The sequence below is a fragment of the Choloepus didactylus genome, chromosome 2, assembly GCF_015220235.1.
Source record: "Choloepus didactylus isolate mChoDid1 chromosome 2, mChoDid1.pri, whole genome shotgun sequence".
In the NCBI taxonomy this organism is placed as follows: domain Eukaryota; kingdom Metazoa; phylum Chordata; class Mammalia; order Pilosa; family Megalonychidae; genus Choloepus; species Choloepus didactylus.
In genome coordinates, this window is record NC_051308.1 from 44936716 (window position 1) to 44952338 (window position 15623).

The window sequence follows — 15623 nt, forward strand, 5'->3', positions numbered from 1 at the left end:
GAAACAATGCATTTATTGAATCATCAGATTTTAGAACCAAAAGATCCCTGGAGATCATCCTCACTCTTACATAGTTGAAGGCCAGAAAGCGAGAGTTCTAGGATCAGGATGGACACTCATCTTCAGAGCACGGAAGGCTGTGTACTTCCTATTGACCAGAGAGTCACAGATGGTATGCTGTGTACGTGACATTGGGGCCACCTACTCCCTGGCATCTGGTAGTTCACACGTAGGTGAAGCAACCTCATGAAGGGAGAGAGGGATTGGACCCGGCAGCAGAAGATCAGGGCTCCAGTCTAAACTCTGCCATAAGAATCCTGGTAATGCTGGCTACCTTCTGACTGCCTCAGTCTGCTCATCTGTAACATAAGGTGACTCGACTGTACCAATGGTTTCCAAGCTTGTTTTAAAATCTTCGGATTTCTTTCTGTAAACAGAATGGTACCTGTTGTGGGTGAATTGTGTCCCATCAAAATATATGTTGATGTCTTAACCCCTGGTACCTGTGCAGAGAGTCTTGGCAGATTTAATTAAGTGAAAAGGGGGTCATATTAATCCACCCTAATCCAATTACTGGTGTTCTTTTTTGAGACTTAGAAGGAAATTTGGACAAAGAGAAATGCACATAGGGAATACGGCAATGTGAAGACAGAGATAGTTTTAAGGTAAATGCATTTAACAGAATTTTCTTTCTAACTACAGATACTTAAAATCATGATCATGCTAGGGACCCAGGGGACAGGTCATTGAAAGGTGAAAGGGATGGGGGGGAGGGTGTAGGTACAGAAGATAAATTTGATTTTCTTACCAACAAGTACCTGGGGACTCAATGGAGAAAAGGCTTATTCTAAGAATAGGGCAGGGAAAATGTAAGATGAGCCAGATGCTATAGAAAATAAGGAGGGGTTTAAAGCATCGCAGAAACATGTCAAAAAGATAAACAAGTGAGGTCAAGGAGGCTGCCCCCTGGAAAGCTGGGAAAATTTGAGCACAAAAATAATAACAGAAATGGAATATAACCTACTGAATGAATATGAGTCCACACTTACAAATAAATAAATAGCAAATTAAAAGGTAAGTAAGGGAGAAGAGAAAGCTCTTACAGTAGAATTCCAACTAATAACTATAGAAGGAATGATGGGGTTAGATATCATCAATGGATGCTAAAAGCAGTAGGAAAAAATTTAGAAGTAAAATAGTTTACACAGTCTCAAAGTCTGTATTCACAAATTACTTATTAATTGCAAGGAGAAATGCAATTACTTTATAGTGGAGAATCCACCTTAACCAAGTGATCAAAGCTAACATTTCCAATATTAAGACAAATCACATGCCTCCTAATACAGTGCATTGACAAGGGCACAACATGACTTAAAAAAAAAAATACATAACCTGTGTCTAAATTTAGGGAAATCTAAAGCCAAACCCAGAATGAAGAACCTCTTATTTAAAAAGAAAAAGAAAGAAAGAAAAAAAAAAAAAGAGTATTGGCCCATATTAAAAAAAAAAAAAAATCAAAGAAAGGCTGAGAAACTGTTCCAGGATGAAAGGAAGCAAAAGAGACATGACAACCCAATACAGTGCTTGATCTTGGATTGGACCATGGACTGGAGAAAAATTAGCTTATAGCTAATTACAGGGACATTACTGGTACAACTGAGATGACATAAATTTGAACTTGGACTGTAAGCTAGTATTGCATCAGTGTTAAAGTACCTGATTTTGCTAACTGAACTATGGTTATTAAAGAGAATGTCATTGTTTTTAGGAAAATACATTAAAATATTTAGGGGTAAAGTGGCACAATGTCTCCAACTTACTCTCAAATGGCTCAACAAACAAAGAGAGAGGGTATGTAGTAGAGATAGAGAAAGTGATAAAGCAAATGGGGCAATATACAGATAATTATGGAGTCTGGGTAAAAAGGAAGCATGGGAATTCCTATATATAAATTTGAAGTTATGTCAAAACAAAAGGTGACCCAAAATGTTAAAAAAAGAAGGAGGAGGACAGATTATGACATTTCTAGGCAAATAAAAGCTGAGGGAATTCACTACCATGTGAATGGCCCTACAAGAAATGCCAAATGAAGTTATTCAGGTTGAAAGAAAGGACACCAGACAATAGATTGAAGTCACATGAAAAAGTAAAGTTCTCTGGAAAAGGTAACAACATGGGTAAATATAAATGCCAGAACTATTGTACTTTCAGTTTGTAAGCCTGCTTCTTACTTCCTACAGAATCTAAAATACAAATGCATAAAAAGTAATGACAAATCAATGGTTTAGACTTATAATGTATAAACATGTAATCTGTGACAAGAATTACATAAAGGTGGGGGGATGGAGGGATATGAGAACATAGTTTGTGTATGCTATTGAAGTTAAGCTGGTTTCAAACCAAATAAGGTTGTTGTAGATTTAGAATTTTTAAGTTAAGCCCCATGGAAACCACAAAGGAAAACATGAGACAGAAAGAAATGAGATGGGATTCTAAAGGGTTCACTACAAAATTGGGCAAAGGACTTGAATAGACATTTCTCCAAAGAAGATATACAAATGTCCAATAAGCACATGGCAAGGCTTTCCATATCCTTAGCGATTAGGGAAATGCAAATCAAAACCATGAGATACCACCTCACAACCACTAGAATGGTTATTATTTTTCTTAAAAAGGAAAAATAACAAGTGCTGGTGAAGATGCAGAAAACATGGGAAACTTAGTACATTATTTATGAGACTATAAAATGGTTTAGCCACTATGGAAAATAGTTTGGTGGCTCTTCAGAAAATCAATCATGGAACTATCAATGCGACCTGGCAATCCCGCTCTAGGCATATACGCAAAAGAATTGAAAGCAGGGACTCAAACAGAAACTTGATGAGCATTATTCACAATAGTCAAAAGGTGGCTAAACCAAATGTCCAGCAGCAGATGGGTGGATAAGCAAAATATGGTATGTACATACAATGGAAAATAATTCAGCCATAAAAAAGAATGAAGTTCTAATACAAGCTACTATATGGATGAACCATGAAGACATCATGTTAAGTGAAATAAATCAGAAAAAAAGGAGGCAGATATTGTATGCTTCTGCTCATATGAAATAGTTAGAATATGCAAATTCATAGAAACAGAAAGTAGAGAACAGGTAACAGGGGCAGGGGAAGAGGGAATGGGAGTAATGCATAGTGGTGCAGGGTTTCTGTTTGGGATGACGGGAGAGTTCTGGTAATGGATGATGGTGAGGGTAGCACAACATTGTGAGTGTGGTTAATCCCATTCAATGGTATGCTTGGGAGTGGATGAGATGGGGAAGTTCATGTTGTATATATGTTTCCACAATTTACCAAAGAGAGAGAGATCAATGAGATAAAAACAACTAAAGGCAATACATGATCTCAGACTGGATCTCATAATGGAGAAGAAAATACCCAAATGGACATCATTGAGACATATGAAAAAAACTGCAATATAGACAGTGAGCTTTATAAATTTCTTGTACTTGGTAACTGCACTTGTGGTGGTTGCATGAATGAATATCCTTGTTCTTAGGAAAAGTATCTGGCTGTATTAAGTGTTCAAGGATCATAATGTAAACAACCTAGTCTGAAATGTTTAGAAAATAGATAAATAGAAAGAGATAGATAGATCAATCGATAAATAGATAGATAGAAAGCATGAGAAAGCAAATGTTTCAAAACATTGAAAGTTGGTGGATCTGAGTATCTGGGTGAGGGATATGTTGGAGGTCACTGTATGGGGTTTGTATTATTTTTGCAACTGTTCGAAATTATTTCAAAGTAAAAAGGTTTTTTAAAAAGTGAGATTTAACCTATTTTCTGTATTTGTGCTTTCTTTTTTTTTTTTCAGATAACTACTTTACTTCCAACGTGTTCCTACTCTACCCCAAGAAAGTGACCTAATATAGCAACATTTCTGTGAACTTGTTCCTACTATACCCATCAGAAATTAACAGATCACAGTCATTCCTGGGCATTCCCAGAATGTTAAATTTACCCACGATAGCTTATCTGTTCTTATTGGGTTATCATTCCACCTTCCTTAATTGCTCTCTGTCACTAGTTCCCCTACATTCTACATTATAAACCATTTATTTTACATTTTTCAATGTTCACATTAGTGGTAGCATATAATATTTCTCTTTTTGTGCCTGGCTTATTTCGCTCACTGTTGTATCTTCAAGGTTCATCCATGTTGTCGTATGTTTCACATCATTCCTTCTTACTGCCGTGTAGTATTCCATCGTGTGTATATACCACATTTTATTTATCCACTCATCTGTTGAAGGACATTTGGGTTGCTTCCATCTCTTGGCAACTGTGAATAATGCTGCTATGAACATTGGCTGCAGATACCTGTTTGTGTCACTGCTCTCCGATCTTCCGGGTATATACCGAGAAATGCAATCACTAGATCGAATGGTAACTCTATATCTAGTTTTCTATGGAACTGCCAGACTGACTTCAAGAGTGGCTGAACCATTATACAGTCCCATCAACAATGAATAAGAGTTCTAATTTCTCCACATCCTCTCCAGCATTTGTAGTTTCCTGTTTGTTTAGTGGCAGCCATTCTAATTGGTGTGAGATGGTATCTCATTGTGGTCTTAATTTGCATCTCTCTGGTAGCTAGTGAAGCTGAACATTTTTTCATGTGTTCCTTGGCCATTTGTATTTCCTCTTCAGAGAACTGTCTTTTCATATCTTTTGCCCATTTTATAATTGGGATGTCTGTACTATTGTCATTGAGTTGTAGGATTTCTTTACATATACAAGATATCAGTCTTTTGTCAGATACATGGTTTCCAAAATTTTTTTCCCATTGAGTTGGCTGCCTCTTTACCTTTTTAAGAAATTCCTTTGAGGTACAGAAACTTCCAAGCTTGAGGAGTTCCCATTTTGTGCTTTCTTAAAAATGGCAAAATCTATTGCCATAGAAAAGCCTCTGTTGATAAACACTCAGTTCATATTTGCCAGGCTCTCCAAACATAAAATAGAGAATCTGAAGCATTTTGTCTAAATCTCATTATTATAGAAAAGCACTTTCTTATCCCAGGTGCCTTTCTGTATTTTTTCAATAACATTGAATGAGCCACACTTTTATAATATAGTTCATAGGCCAAAGTTATATTAATTCATGTTTATTTCTTTAATTAGGAGAGGATAATAAATAACAGAGCTAAGCAAGTCTGAGCAGAAACCACAAATGGCACAGTGTTGGTAGGGGGAAGTGATTTATTTCTCATTGTTAAACATCACTGTTGAAATCTGTCAACCAGCTTCAAGGTCAACCATGAAAGTGTCAACAAATAGTATGAAATCCAGCCCTCATGCTGGAGAACAGTGGAGAATAATCAGAAAACATTCATTTCCTTGGTTGAGATAATGAGGCACTCACAGAGACACAATAGTTTTACCTGATTTTCTTTTATGCCACTTCAAATTCTTGGATAGCACTCCTGTAACGCTGTGGGAATAATAGAAGCGTTGTAATAACATCAGCCTTGGACTACATAATGGGATTAAAATGGTATCCGATATGTTTAGTTGAACAGCACTTACTGAGCTTGTGCTGTGAATAGAGACTTTTACACTAGGCTGGAAGAATTACCTTAAGTAAGAATCAGGAAAGATGAAGGAGGGAAGGGAATCAGCCAGGAGACAGTGAAGATCAGGTGAAGTCATAAGGGAGGTGCTGAACTTAAACAGAGCCAGAAGATTCAGAGAAATTCTTATTCATCTAGGGATACCATCCCCCAAATCCCAGACCTCCCTTCTGCCCTGCCCTTTGTTCTGGCTTTTTTCAGCACAGACTTCAGAGAAATCTCTTTTTCCTGAATTCTTGATATTCCCTCCTTTCTTAGCCTTTATAGAAGACTGGAAAAAGAATCAGGCATGCAAAGATAGTTTGAAGCTGGATGAATCCTGTAACTTCTCCTCTTCATCTGTCACCTAAATCTCATGGAAACATACTCATTTTACCCTCATTCTGGAATGGATTTGTGGTGATCGTAAACTCTAAACCCCAAACTTGGGATGCAAGTTCTAAAAAACAATAATTTTTATTTGTGAACTTATTATGTTAAAAGCCATACAAACTCTAAAAATGAAACCACGTTTAATTACTCCTTTGGTAGACTGCCTTTACAGAAATTTAACTTTGCCCATGATCACAGACTGACTGTCCTTAATTGGAAACGTGTACAGTGGATTGCCTGGACTAGTACCAGTGTTCTGCAGTTTCATTCCTCATTTAAACAAAGGGGATTTATTAAAAATATAACTATATTTTGTTTCATTTTTATATAGATATGACTTTTTATATAAACAAAAATCAGAAAAATACTTGTAGACTCTAGGCACTAATTACTTGTTTAGAAAATATGCATAATATAATATGTATAATAGTGTGGTGTTGCTCAGATGGGACAATAGTCTGTTTCCATTGCTCCACAACACATGGGTTGCTACTGAGTCTGTCCTGGTTGCCTCGCCCTGGTACGAGAAAGACAGGAGGGTGGCTTCCTTTATTAACAGAGTAGGAGAACCTGTCTATGTTGAGGTTTCTAGAATCCCATCAGGCTCCCCACTGGTTCAACAGAAAATACAACTCCCTTACAGGAAGAGAAACTTTAATCTCACAGTTAAAAATCCGACTTTAAGGGCCGATGCACTGTGAGGTGTAAATATGCTCACATTTTAAAAGATATAAATATTTTGAGATCAAATGTTAGAGTTGGGAAGTCCTTAGAGCCCAGCTAATCCCACTAAGATACATTTCTTCCAGCAAGGAATCATAACTTTTAACAGATCTTTTTGAGAACCTGGTGAAAAGTATGGATCTTGTCCCAAACACTAACACATAGGCATAATATGAACTCTGAATTCAGACAATATTATCATTTAGTCAGTCAATAAACAAATATTTATTGAGCACCTACTGTATAATGTGCTACGTACTCTTCTAGACATTGGAAAGACATTGATGATTCCCTGTCCTCACTGAGCTTCCATTCTGTTGTTAGCATTGCCGGATTTTCCCTGGTCTACATTCAGTGTTTTGAACTTTAGTGCTTAAATTATATACTTTGAGGGTAAGCCAGAAAAATAATGAGTTACTGAAACATGTCCTCCTTGCCAACTTGTGAACTGTAAAAATAAGAGCTTATGTCATGAACTAGTAGGGGCCCCTTGCTAGAAATGAGAGGCCATCTGCTCAGTCTAACATGCCTTGTCACACTCGTTAGTAATCATGCTGTTGAAGTCAGGCATATTTCCACTGAATAACCTGCCTGCCAGGTCTTAGAGGGTTACTGTGAGGCTTCAATGAGATGCTGTATGTAAAGCATCCAACACTGGTAGCTCTTAGTAGTTGTATCACTATCACTACTAATCTTCTATGGCCTTGCTCCCCTCAGGTTATGAAATCCCTTTAAATAGGGATAAAATATGATAAAAAAATATGATCCAGCTAATGTTCTCAATGAACAATGAACAAATAAAGAATGGCAAGCATGTGGGCATGTGTGTGCATGTATCTACTTGTATTTTTCAAAATTTGCTTTCCTTCCTTTCCAGAAAAATAGAGCAAGTTTGGAAATATATTTTCCCAATTTCCATGTTTAATTTTAATCCAATCCTACAGGGCTTATCCACTGTAGATTTTATTTAATGAATTTTACAGTACTGAGAACCTCAATGAATAAAATACATTTCATTTTGAAACAGATTGACTGGACATGCCTTAATGGTCAAGTATTTCCTCAGGTGCACTGATATCTTATTTTAACAATCTGAGGTGTTCTGTAATTGGTCCCTCAAACATGCCCCATCATGTTTGTTTCAGAAGCTCAGGTTCTCCAAGTTGGAAGCAGAATCTTCATATTTTAAGAACACTAATTTATTTGTTTCTCTCAGGTCCTTCAGGTGGTCAGTGGTTGATGAAAAGCCCTATGCCCCATCTCTCTACCATTTCCTTAACCATTTCAGGGCTTTGCAGTTATAGAACAATGTGAGGAATGCAGTAATTTCGAATACAACGTCTAGGTCGGTAGTAAATTAAATTTGGTTGAAGAGGTGTGAGTGATAACTTTTCTCCATCATTTGATGGAACAAATATGTGAAATTTGATAGAGGAGTATAATCTGAAATTGTGTAACATTTGCATGATAGGCTAGCTAGGGCCTTACTCTGTTGATCTTCTCCTTCATCAAGAATTAGGAATTCTTTTTCTATTCTATTCTGTAATATGACATTGTTTATATAATACTATTTTCTAGATTTGCATTTAGCATGTTGCTGACAAAGTAGAATCATTAAAGCATTTAAATCTACATAGACAACCTAAGATTAATAACTTTTTTTTTCCTTCTCTGACTATTCTTTACCTAGCAAAGGGTCTGGCTCATTGTGGGTTGTCAATAGACACTTTTTGAATTTAGTGTATGATTCATCATGTGTCAATTGCCTCATAACTTCTGTCTTAAGTGGTATGTCATCACTTTGAATAGCTGGTAATCCACAGCAAATGAAACATCCGACACTGCTCCTCTAGTTGGAATTAGTCCTGCCAACTTTCCCAAGAAGCGCATGGTACTATGGTATTGAAAGGAAGAAACTCAAGAGGAGACAGAAAATTTTATTAGTCCTGGAAAGAAAATATAGAATCAGATAAAATTTCTCTAGTATGGACATGTGCAAGTTTCATAATCATACTATTAAATTTTACATTGGCAGATTGCTCCATGGGTAGTTACCAGATCTGCATGTGTCAGATAGGTTGGCAGCGATGGCATTCCTTTGAAAACACAACCCATAAAAATACTAGGTCTAAGCCCAAGGCTAAAAACTGACACAGAGATCTTTTCAAGTCAAATTATGGTAAAGAACATCAAGACAGGGTTTTATGATTCAAAACTAGATTCACAATCACAAAACTGCATGGTAATTAAAGTTAAGTTACTTCTTCTACCTTAAACACAATTTTTCATATATTGCAGCTTTTTGTATTGAATTGAAATGCCTATCACCTACATGACCTGCACATGTGGCATAGCATAAACTTGTGAGTTTGCCTGGGCATTTTCAAAGTGCATTTTTCATGATGGTCTTTTTAGAAGATGTTGTTGCTTGTTTGTGCAGCTGTGGCTTTTCTTTTTTGAATATGTGTTAGGTCCATTTTTTGATGAAAGATTGTGGCTCCTGTTGAAAACCGCTGTGACTATTCAAGATTTTTTGCCTCTTGTTTTGCCTGAAGACTTTTCTCAGACAGAATAATGCCATTCCTCAAAGCTTCCCCCAAGCACCTTGTCACCATCTATTCACATGCCATCGCAAAGCCTTTTCCCTTTCTCCAGCTTGGAATCACCTCACTTTAGTCCACAATAAAACAGCTCCTCAGGCACTGCCCTGTAGGTGATTCTTTGCATTTTCCAAGGCAAACTGATCTTATCATCAAGTACTGGGAAATTTTATACATTTCATTCTTTACGGTGATCTGGTTCTGAATTTGAATTGTAAAGTTTGAAATATTTTTTAAATTATGCATTATATAAGTTCAGAATCTTGTTTTACTTTTTCTGTAAGTTTTTTAGTTGACAGTGAGTCACCATCATTAAGCCACTAAACATGATGTTTGTGGTTAAATCCAAGAACCCCAGCCTGGAGCACTCTTTCCCTAGATGACTGTGTGGCATGCTCCTCAGGTCTCTGCTCAATTACCATCTTTTAAGAAACATCTTTGCAGACTCTCCTAACCCCCTCGCAAGGTGGCACTATTTATCAATCCTAGTTTACATCATTTTTGTCAGTAGAGCATCTTAGCCTCTGATCTATATATTCATTTACTTATTTGTTTATAGTCGTCTTTCTCTTCGTGTGTAAGGGGAGGGGCTTTGTCTCATTCTCTGCTCTATTCCCAGCTCCTAGAACTATGCCTGGCAAGGAGTAGGTGCTCAAAATGTAGTTATTGATTAAATCAATTAATCAATTACAAACTGATTGAGTGAAATTTAACTCTACCAAAATTAAAACTTTATTTAAGCCAAGACAGCCATAAACAAATCTTAAAACAAAACAAGAAACAGAGGCAATATGCTTGGAATTTAGATAACAACCCAAAACTTATATCTGTATACAAATTAATATTTTAAAGGCCCACCAAAAAATGGACAAAGAATGTAAACTGGCAATTCTGAATAGTCAGTAAACATGAGAAGACACGCAGTATCACTGGTCATGAGGGAAATGGAAATTGACATGAGAATGGGATACCATTTTTTAAAACAATCTGATTAGGAAAAATTGTGTTATAATATTAAATACTGCCAAGTTAATGGGAAAAAGAAATCTCCAAAACTGCCAGTAAGTAAATTGGTGAAATTTGGAGAGCAATTTTGTGGCATCTGTTAGATTTTGAATGCCCATATCTTAGGTTCCTCACTTTTAGCGCTAGAGAGCGTCTCCAGAGAACCACTCAAATAAGTCTGCAAGAAGGCTTGCATAAGGTATTGCTACATTGTTTACTATACTTTAAAAAGAGGAAATAACAGAGGAATGACAGTTAAACAAACATCATATAACTTCTGTACAACAATTGGAAAGGACAGATACATTGCAATGGAGTTATAGAAGTAATAGCAAAAAAATATTTTGCCTTATTTTTGATTTTCATCAAATATTGCGTGAAATTTATTTTGGGTATTTTTTAGATACTCTTTATCAGAGTAAGGAAGTTCCTTTTATTTTTCTAGTTTGCTTTTAGTAGTGATTGTGACTGAAAGATTTATCAACTTTTTTTTCTGTATTAAATGGATTTTCTCTTTTAATGACATTCAATGTTATGAATCATATAAATATATTTTTCACAGTTCTCCTAAAATATACATTGATTTGGTTAATGGTAATTTTTTTTTTTTTTTTACAGTTGTGCCATTGACATTTTTTTTACTTTCTCTATTGCCTGTTTATTTGTTTATTTATTTTCTTAAGGGAAATTAAAGGTTTACTTAAAGACCATGCAGAAAATACAGAATTCCCATATACTGGCTCCTATTTTAACATTTTGCATTAGTGTGGTAACTTCTTTACAGTTGACGAGAGAATATTGTTATAATTATACTATTAACTATGTCCATAGTTTACGTTAGGGTTCGCTGTTTGTGATGTACAGTCCTATGAGTGTTTGTTTTTTTTTTTTTAATTCTTCTTCTGGCAATATATATACCACATAAATTTCCCCTTTTAACCAGATTCAGATATATAATTTGGAGGTGTTAATGGCACTCACAGTGTTGTGCTACCATCACTACTATACATTACCAGAACTTTTCCATCACCCCGAACAGAAACTCTTTGCCAAATGCCTACCCCATTCACTACCCCTCACCCCAGCCCCTGGTAACCTATATTCTAATTTCTGATTCTATGAATTTGCTCATCCTAAATATTCCCTATCAGTGAGATCATACAATATTTGTCCTTTTATGTCTGGCTTATTTCACTCAACATGATGGTTTTCATGGTTCATCCATGTTGACACATGTAGCAGAACTTATTCAGCTGTGAAAGGCAACGAGGAGCCACTCACTTTTTTTTTTTTTGATATTTCAACAAATTTATACTATATATATTGAGCACTAATTCCTGTACAGCTTATTGTCATTAGTTTGGATCCAATTATTCTAATGTATTATGAACCAGTCAGCTTCCCCCAATCTTTTAAAAATGATCCCCAACTGATCTCACAGCAATCACAGCAAAAGCCAAGGAATCATTAGAAGAATTAGATGTTTCCATGATAATTAAGACCAAGGACCCATAAGGAGCAGGAGGGGAGGACTCAAGGATAAAATCAGGTTTTTGACCTGGGTAAGATATTGGCTAGAATAGTATTTTGGAGCTCCCAATTTTTATTTGGTGTTACAATAAAGAAGGTACAAAATATCACCATTGTCTGACACTGTTTTCCCCTAAATGAAAACCTTCACTAAAAGAAATTTAAAGATTTAAGGCAAATTCTTTCTCCAGAATGAGTGAATGACATTAGTTATAATTCTTATGGAGGTTACTAACCAGCTATTGAATCTTTATTTTCAATTCATGACTAGGAGGGAGTGTGGGGGGTAAAGTGGGAGAGGCAGGGCCTCAGCAGAGAAAGCAACTTATGAGTAGGCAGAGAGCCAGCTTCTGCCCTGGAGTTATTGCTAGATCTTAACTGAGTTGCATATATAGAGAGCTGTTTCACAGTGAAATTGAGGAGTAGCTGAATGAATGGTCTTTTGCTAAGCTGGCAGGTGTTGTAAACTATAGTATTTACTGCCCAGAAGAAAGGTGAAAACATGTCTTCATGGAGAATCTTGATTCTTCCAACTCCTACAAAAGCTGTGGTCCAGAATCAAATCATCCAGAACTTGGTATAATGCCGAGGTAAGTGGCCCACTGTTCAGCTGAACTACTTCCTGAAATTATTTCATTTTCCCAAAGGGAATTAATGGTTGATGATGATGGAGGGGAAGCATAAGTATGTCTGAACCAATATAATAGGTCTCCTTAGTAGGGCTTTCCCACTGCCTCACAAAGTCATTATTGGTTCTTCTAGTCTGAGAGATCTTGACTGCGGAGTGGGCTCTGCCAGGGCCCTCAGGTGTTTAGGATTTGCACAGTTCTTCCATTGGTAATGGGAGCACAAACAGTTCTTCTGACAGCATGTGTTTTGCACTTGGCTAAGCTTTTCCAGTGGGCTTTCCTTAAGCCCTTCACTCCTCCAGTGGTGTAAAGACACTAAGTGGGCTCAAGAACATCACCTACTCACTACATGGTCCTCCTTTAAGGGCCTAGAGAATGCTTCTTCCTGACCTGCCCCCAAATGTAGGCTGAAAAAGGAACGGGAGTAGGGACTTCCCAGCAGTTTGGGGGGTTAAGGCTTCCAGCTACCTGTCAAGGACAGAATCTGACCTAATTCAGTACCTTCTGATACCTCTTAGATGCTCTGTCTTACAGGTTTGGTTTTCCATGAAAAGTCTGGGTAGAGAAAAGCAAGGCTCTTTGCCCAAGTCTCTATGCCTTCAATGTGAGGTCAGCAAGATCATGCTTTAGAAACAGTGGGAAAGGGAGGGACTTCAATCTCAAGGGAAGTAGATTAAGACTCCTGACTGTTGGAAAAGGAGGATCACAAGTCAAAGTTAAGCAGAAAGCCACTGTCTCCCCCAAATTTCCCCTTTCATCATAAAATTAAGGAAGGTGCAGTCAGTCCCTAAGAGAGGAAGCAGCACCCATGAGACTGGAATTTCCCAGAGTCTGGGGAGCCAGATCCTCTGTTGGCTCCCAATGTCAGGTCAGGAGACTGATAACTTCCAATCCCGGCACTTAAGGGAGCAACTCTTAACAACTTTGAAGATTTTCAACAGCTTTTTTGTTTCATTTCACACTAGAGTTAGGTTTACTTATGGTCCAAAACTCTATCCTAAGGAGGATGACTATTGGTCTGGTAAGTTAACATCCTTTTGGTCCAAAGAAACAAGTGGATTTTAGGCAATGTAGCCAAAGACTTTAGCAAAGTTAGGTTAAAGCATAGAAAGCCACAGAGACCAGAAATAAATCCAAATGTGCTGGAGAGAAAGAGAACCATTCCTAGCAGGACTTCTGATTGGTGAAACAGAGGCAAGTGTCTCAAGAGGATGGGTGGAAAATGGAAAGAAGGGTGGAACTGCATGAGAAGTTATCTAGGTTCTTAGAGGAATGAAGGAAGACATGGTCCAAGATCTGGAAAGTCTCTCCCATCAATTACCGTCATCACCCCAAGATCATAAAAACAGGAACTTGCCCATGCAATTTGTGCAGTCCCCACTGGCCTCAGGCTCAGCCAAGAGGTGCACCCCCATGACAAGAAAGGCAAACCCAGGGTGACATGGCATCTTTGCCTGCCCGGGTTTTGGAAACATTCTGCAAATATTCTTCTGTTAGTCCATCCCTCTATAAGCTGGCCAACCCTGAACACAGACACCCAGGGCTGTGTCCCAGTAAGGCACTGAAGAAGCCGGTGCAAGCCCTCAGGATAAGAAGACGTGCACTGCTCGGATCACATACTGTCAGCAGGTGGGACACTCATTCATACACTTGGTGCAGGTTACCATGTGGCCCCACTCCAGCAGAACACAGTCAATGGGTGAGTCCATACAGAACTTACACAGGTTCTCTTCCATGCTGGGTGGCACTGCTCCCCCATTTTGATCTTCAGCACCACACACCAGGTTCTGTAGTCTTTTTTGATCCTTGTACAGCTGAGTCACCCTCTCCATCAGCTCCCACTTCTCACAGCAGCCCTTGTAATTGACAAAGTTGCAGGCCAGGATCTCTTCCAGCTGCTGCACTGTCAGTGCTTCAATATCTTCCAGATTGGTCAGGTCAGACAGAGAAGCCCTCTGGCCTGGCATGAAGCTATCCTCTGAGTCGATGGACTGGGTCTCATCCTCAGCAGGTACTCTGGCTGTGCTCTCCAGGTAGACAGGTTCCTCTTGGTCTTGAGACACATGGCCATTGGCCTGCTGATTTTCCTGAGCCTGCGCTGGGCCAACAGAGGTGGCTTGTGTAGGTGAAGAAGGGAGGTTGGGTGAGGTAGAAGGTGCTGTGCTGGTGTGAGGCTGGGTAAGGAAGGCCTGCTGCTCGGGGAAGTCTGGGGACAAGGTGGGGGCATGAGTCCTGCCCTCCTGGGAGATTGCAGGCTGCTGGCCAAGCACCAAGAACACCAGCTCCTCTTTCTGCCGGCACATTTCGGTAAAGATGTCATGGAGGCTGAGACAGTCCCTCAGGTCCTTCACCTTCATCTTCATGAGCTCTTCCCGCTGAAAGGCTGTAGTTCAGAACTGTTGGCGGAGAAGACAGAGGAGGGGCCCACTCCCCACTTGGCTTGCACAGGTCATGCAGAAGTTTTTCTTACAGTCCAAGCAGGTCTGCTGCTATGCGTCCTTGTACTTTAGTAGCCAAGTGCCTTAGTGTCTCTGGGTCTCAGATTTTTCATCCTCCTGGCTGTGTTCGCGAAGTGGGCCCCACAGGCCTTGCAGCTTGGTTCAGAGCCTGTTGGGGAAGGGAAGGAGCTGTACCCAGGGTTGGAATACGCTTGCCTGGCTCCCTGGGGCGGAGGGGCCTCTTCAGGCTGTCCATCGAGGCAGAACCGGTTACAGCAAGTTGCCCACAGGATAGAATCTGCCGCGGCCGCCCGCCGGGCCCGCACCTGGGAAGGGAAGGGCCGGATCCCGGCCGCAGACGCCTCAGGCAGGCCGGCTGCGGGCTCCGCCAGGGCGTCTCCGGGGCTTGCCATTCACTTTTTTTTTTTTTTTTTTTTTTAATCTTCATTTTATTGAGATATATTCATATACCACACAGTCATACAAAACAAATCGTACTTTTGATTGTTCACAGTACCATTACATAGTTGTACATTCATCACCCAAATCAATCCCTGACACCTTCATTAGCACACACACAAGAATAACAAGAATAATAATTAGAGTGAAAAAGAGCAATTGAAGTAAAAAAGAACACTGGGTACCTTTGTCTGTTTGTTTCCTTCCCCTATTTTTCTACTCATCCATCCATAAACTA

General features: G+C 38.8%; 1 pseudogene; it reads right to left on the reverse strand.

The window, feature by feature from the left end:
• Window positions 1–14071: 14071 nt before the first annotated feature.
• Window positions 14072–15339, reverse strand: LOC119511473 (annotated as a pseudogene).
• Window positions 15340–15623: the final 284 nt, after the last annotated feature.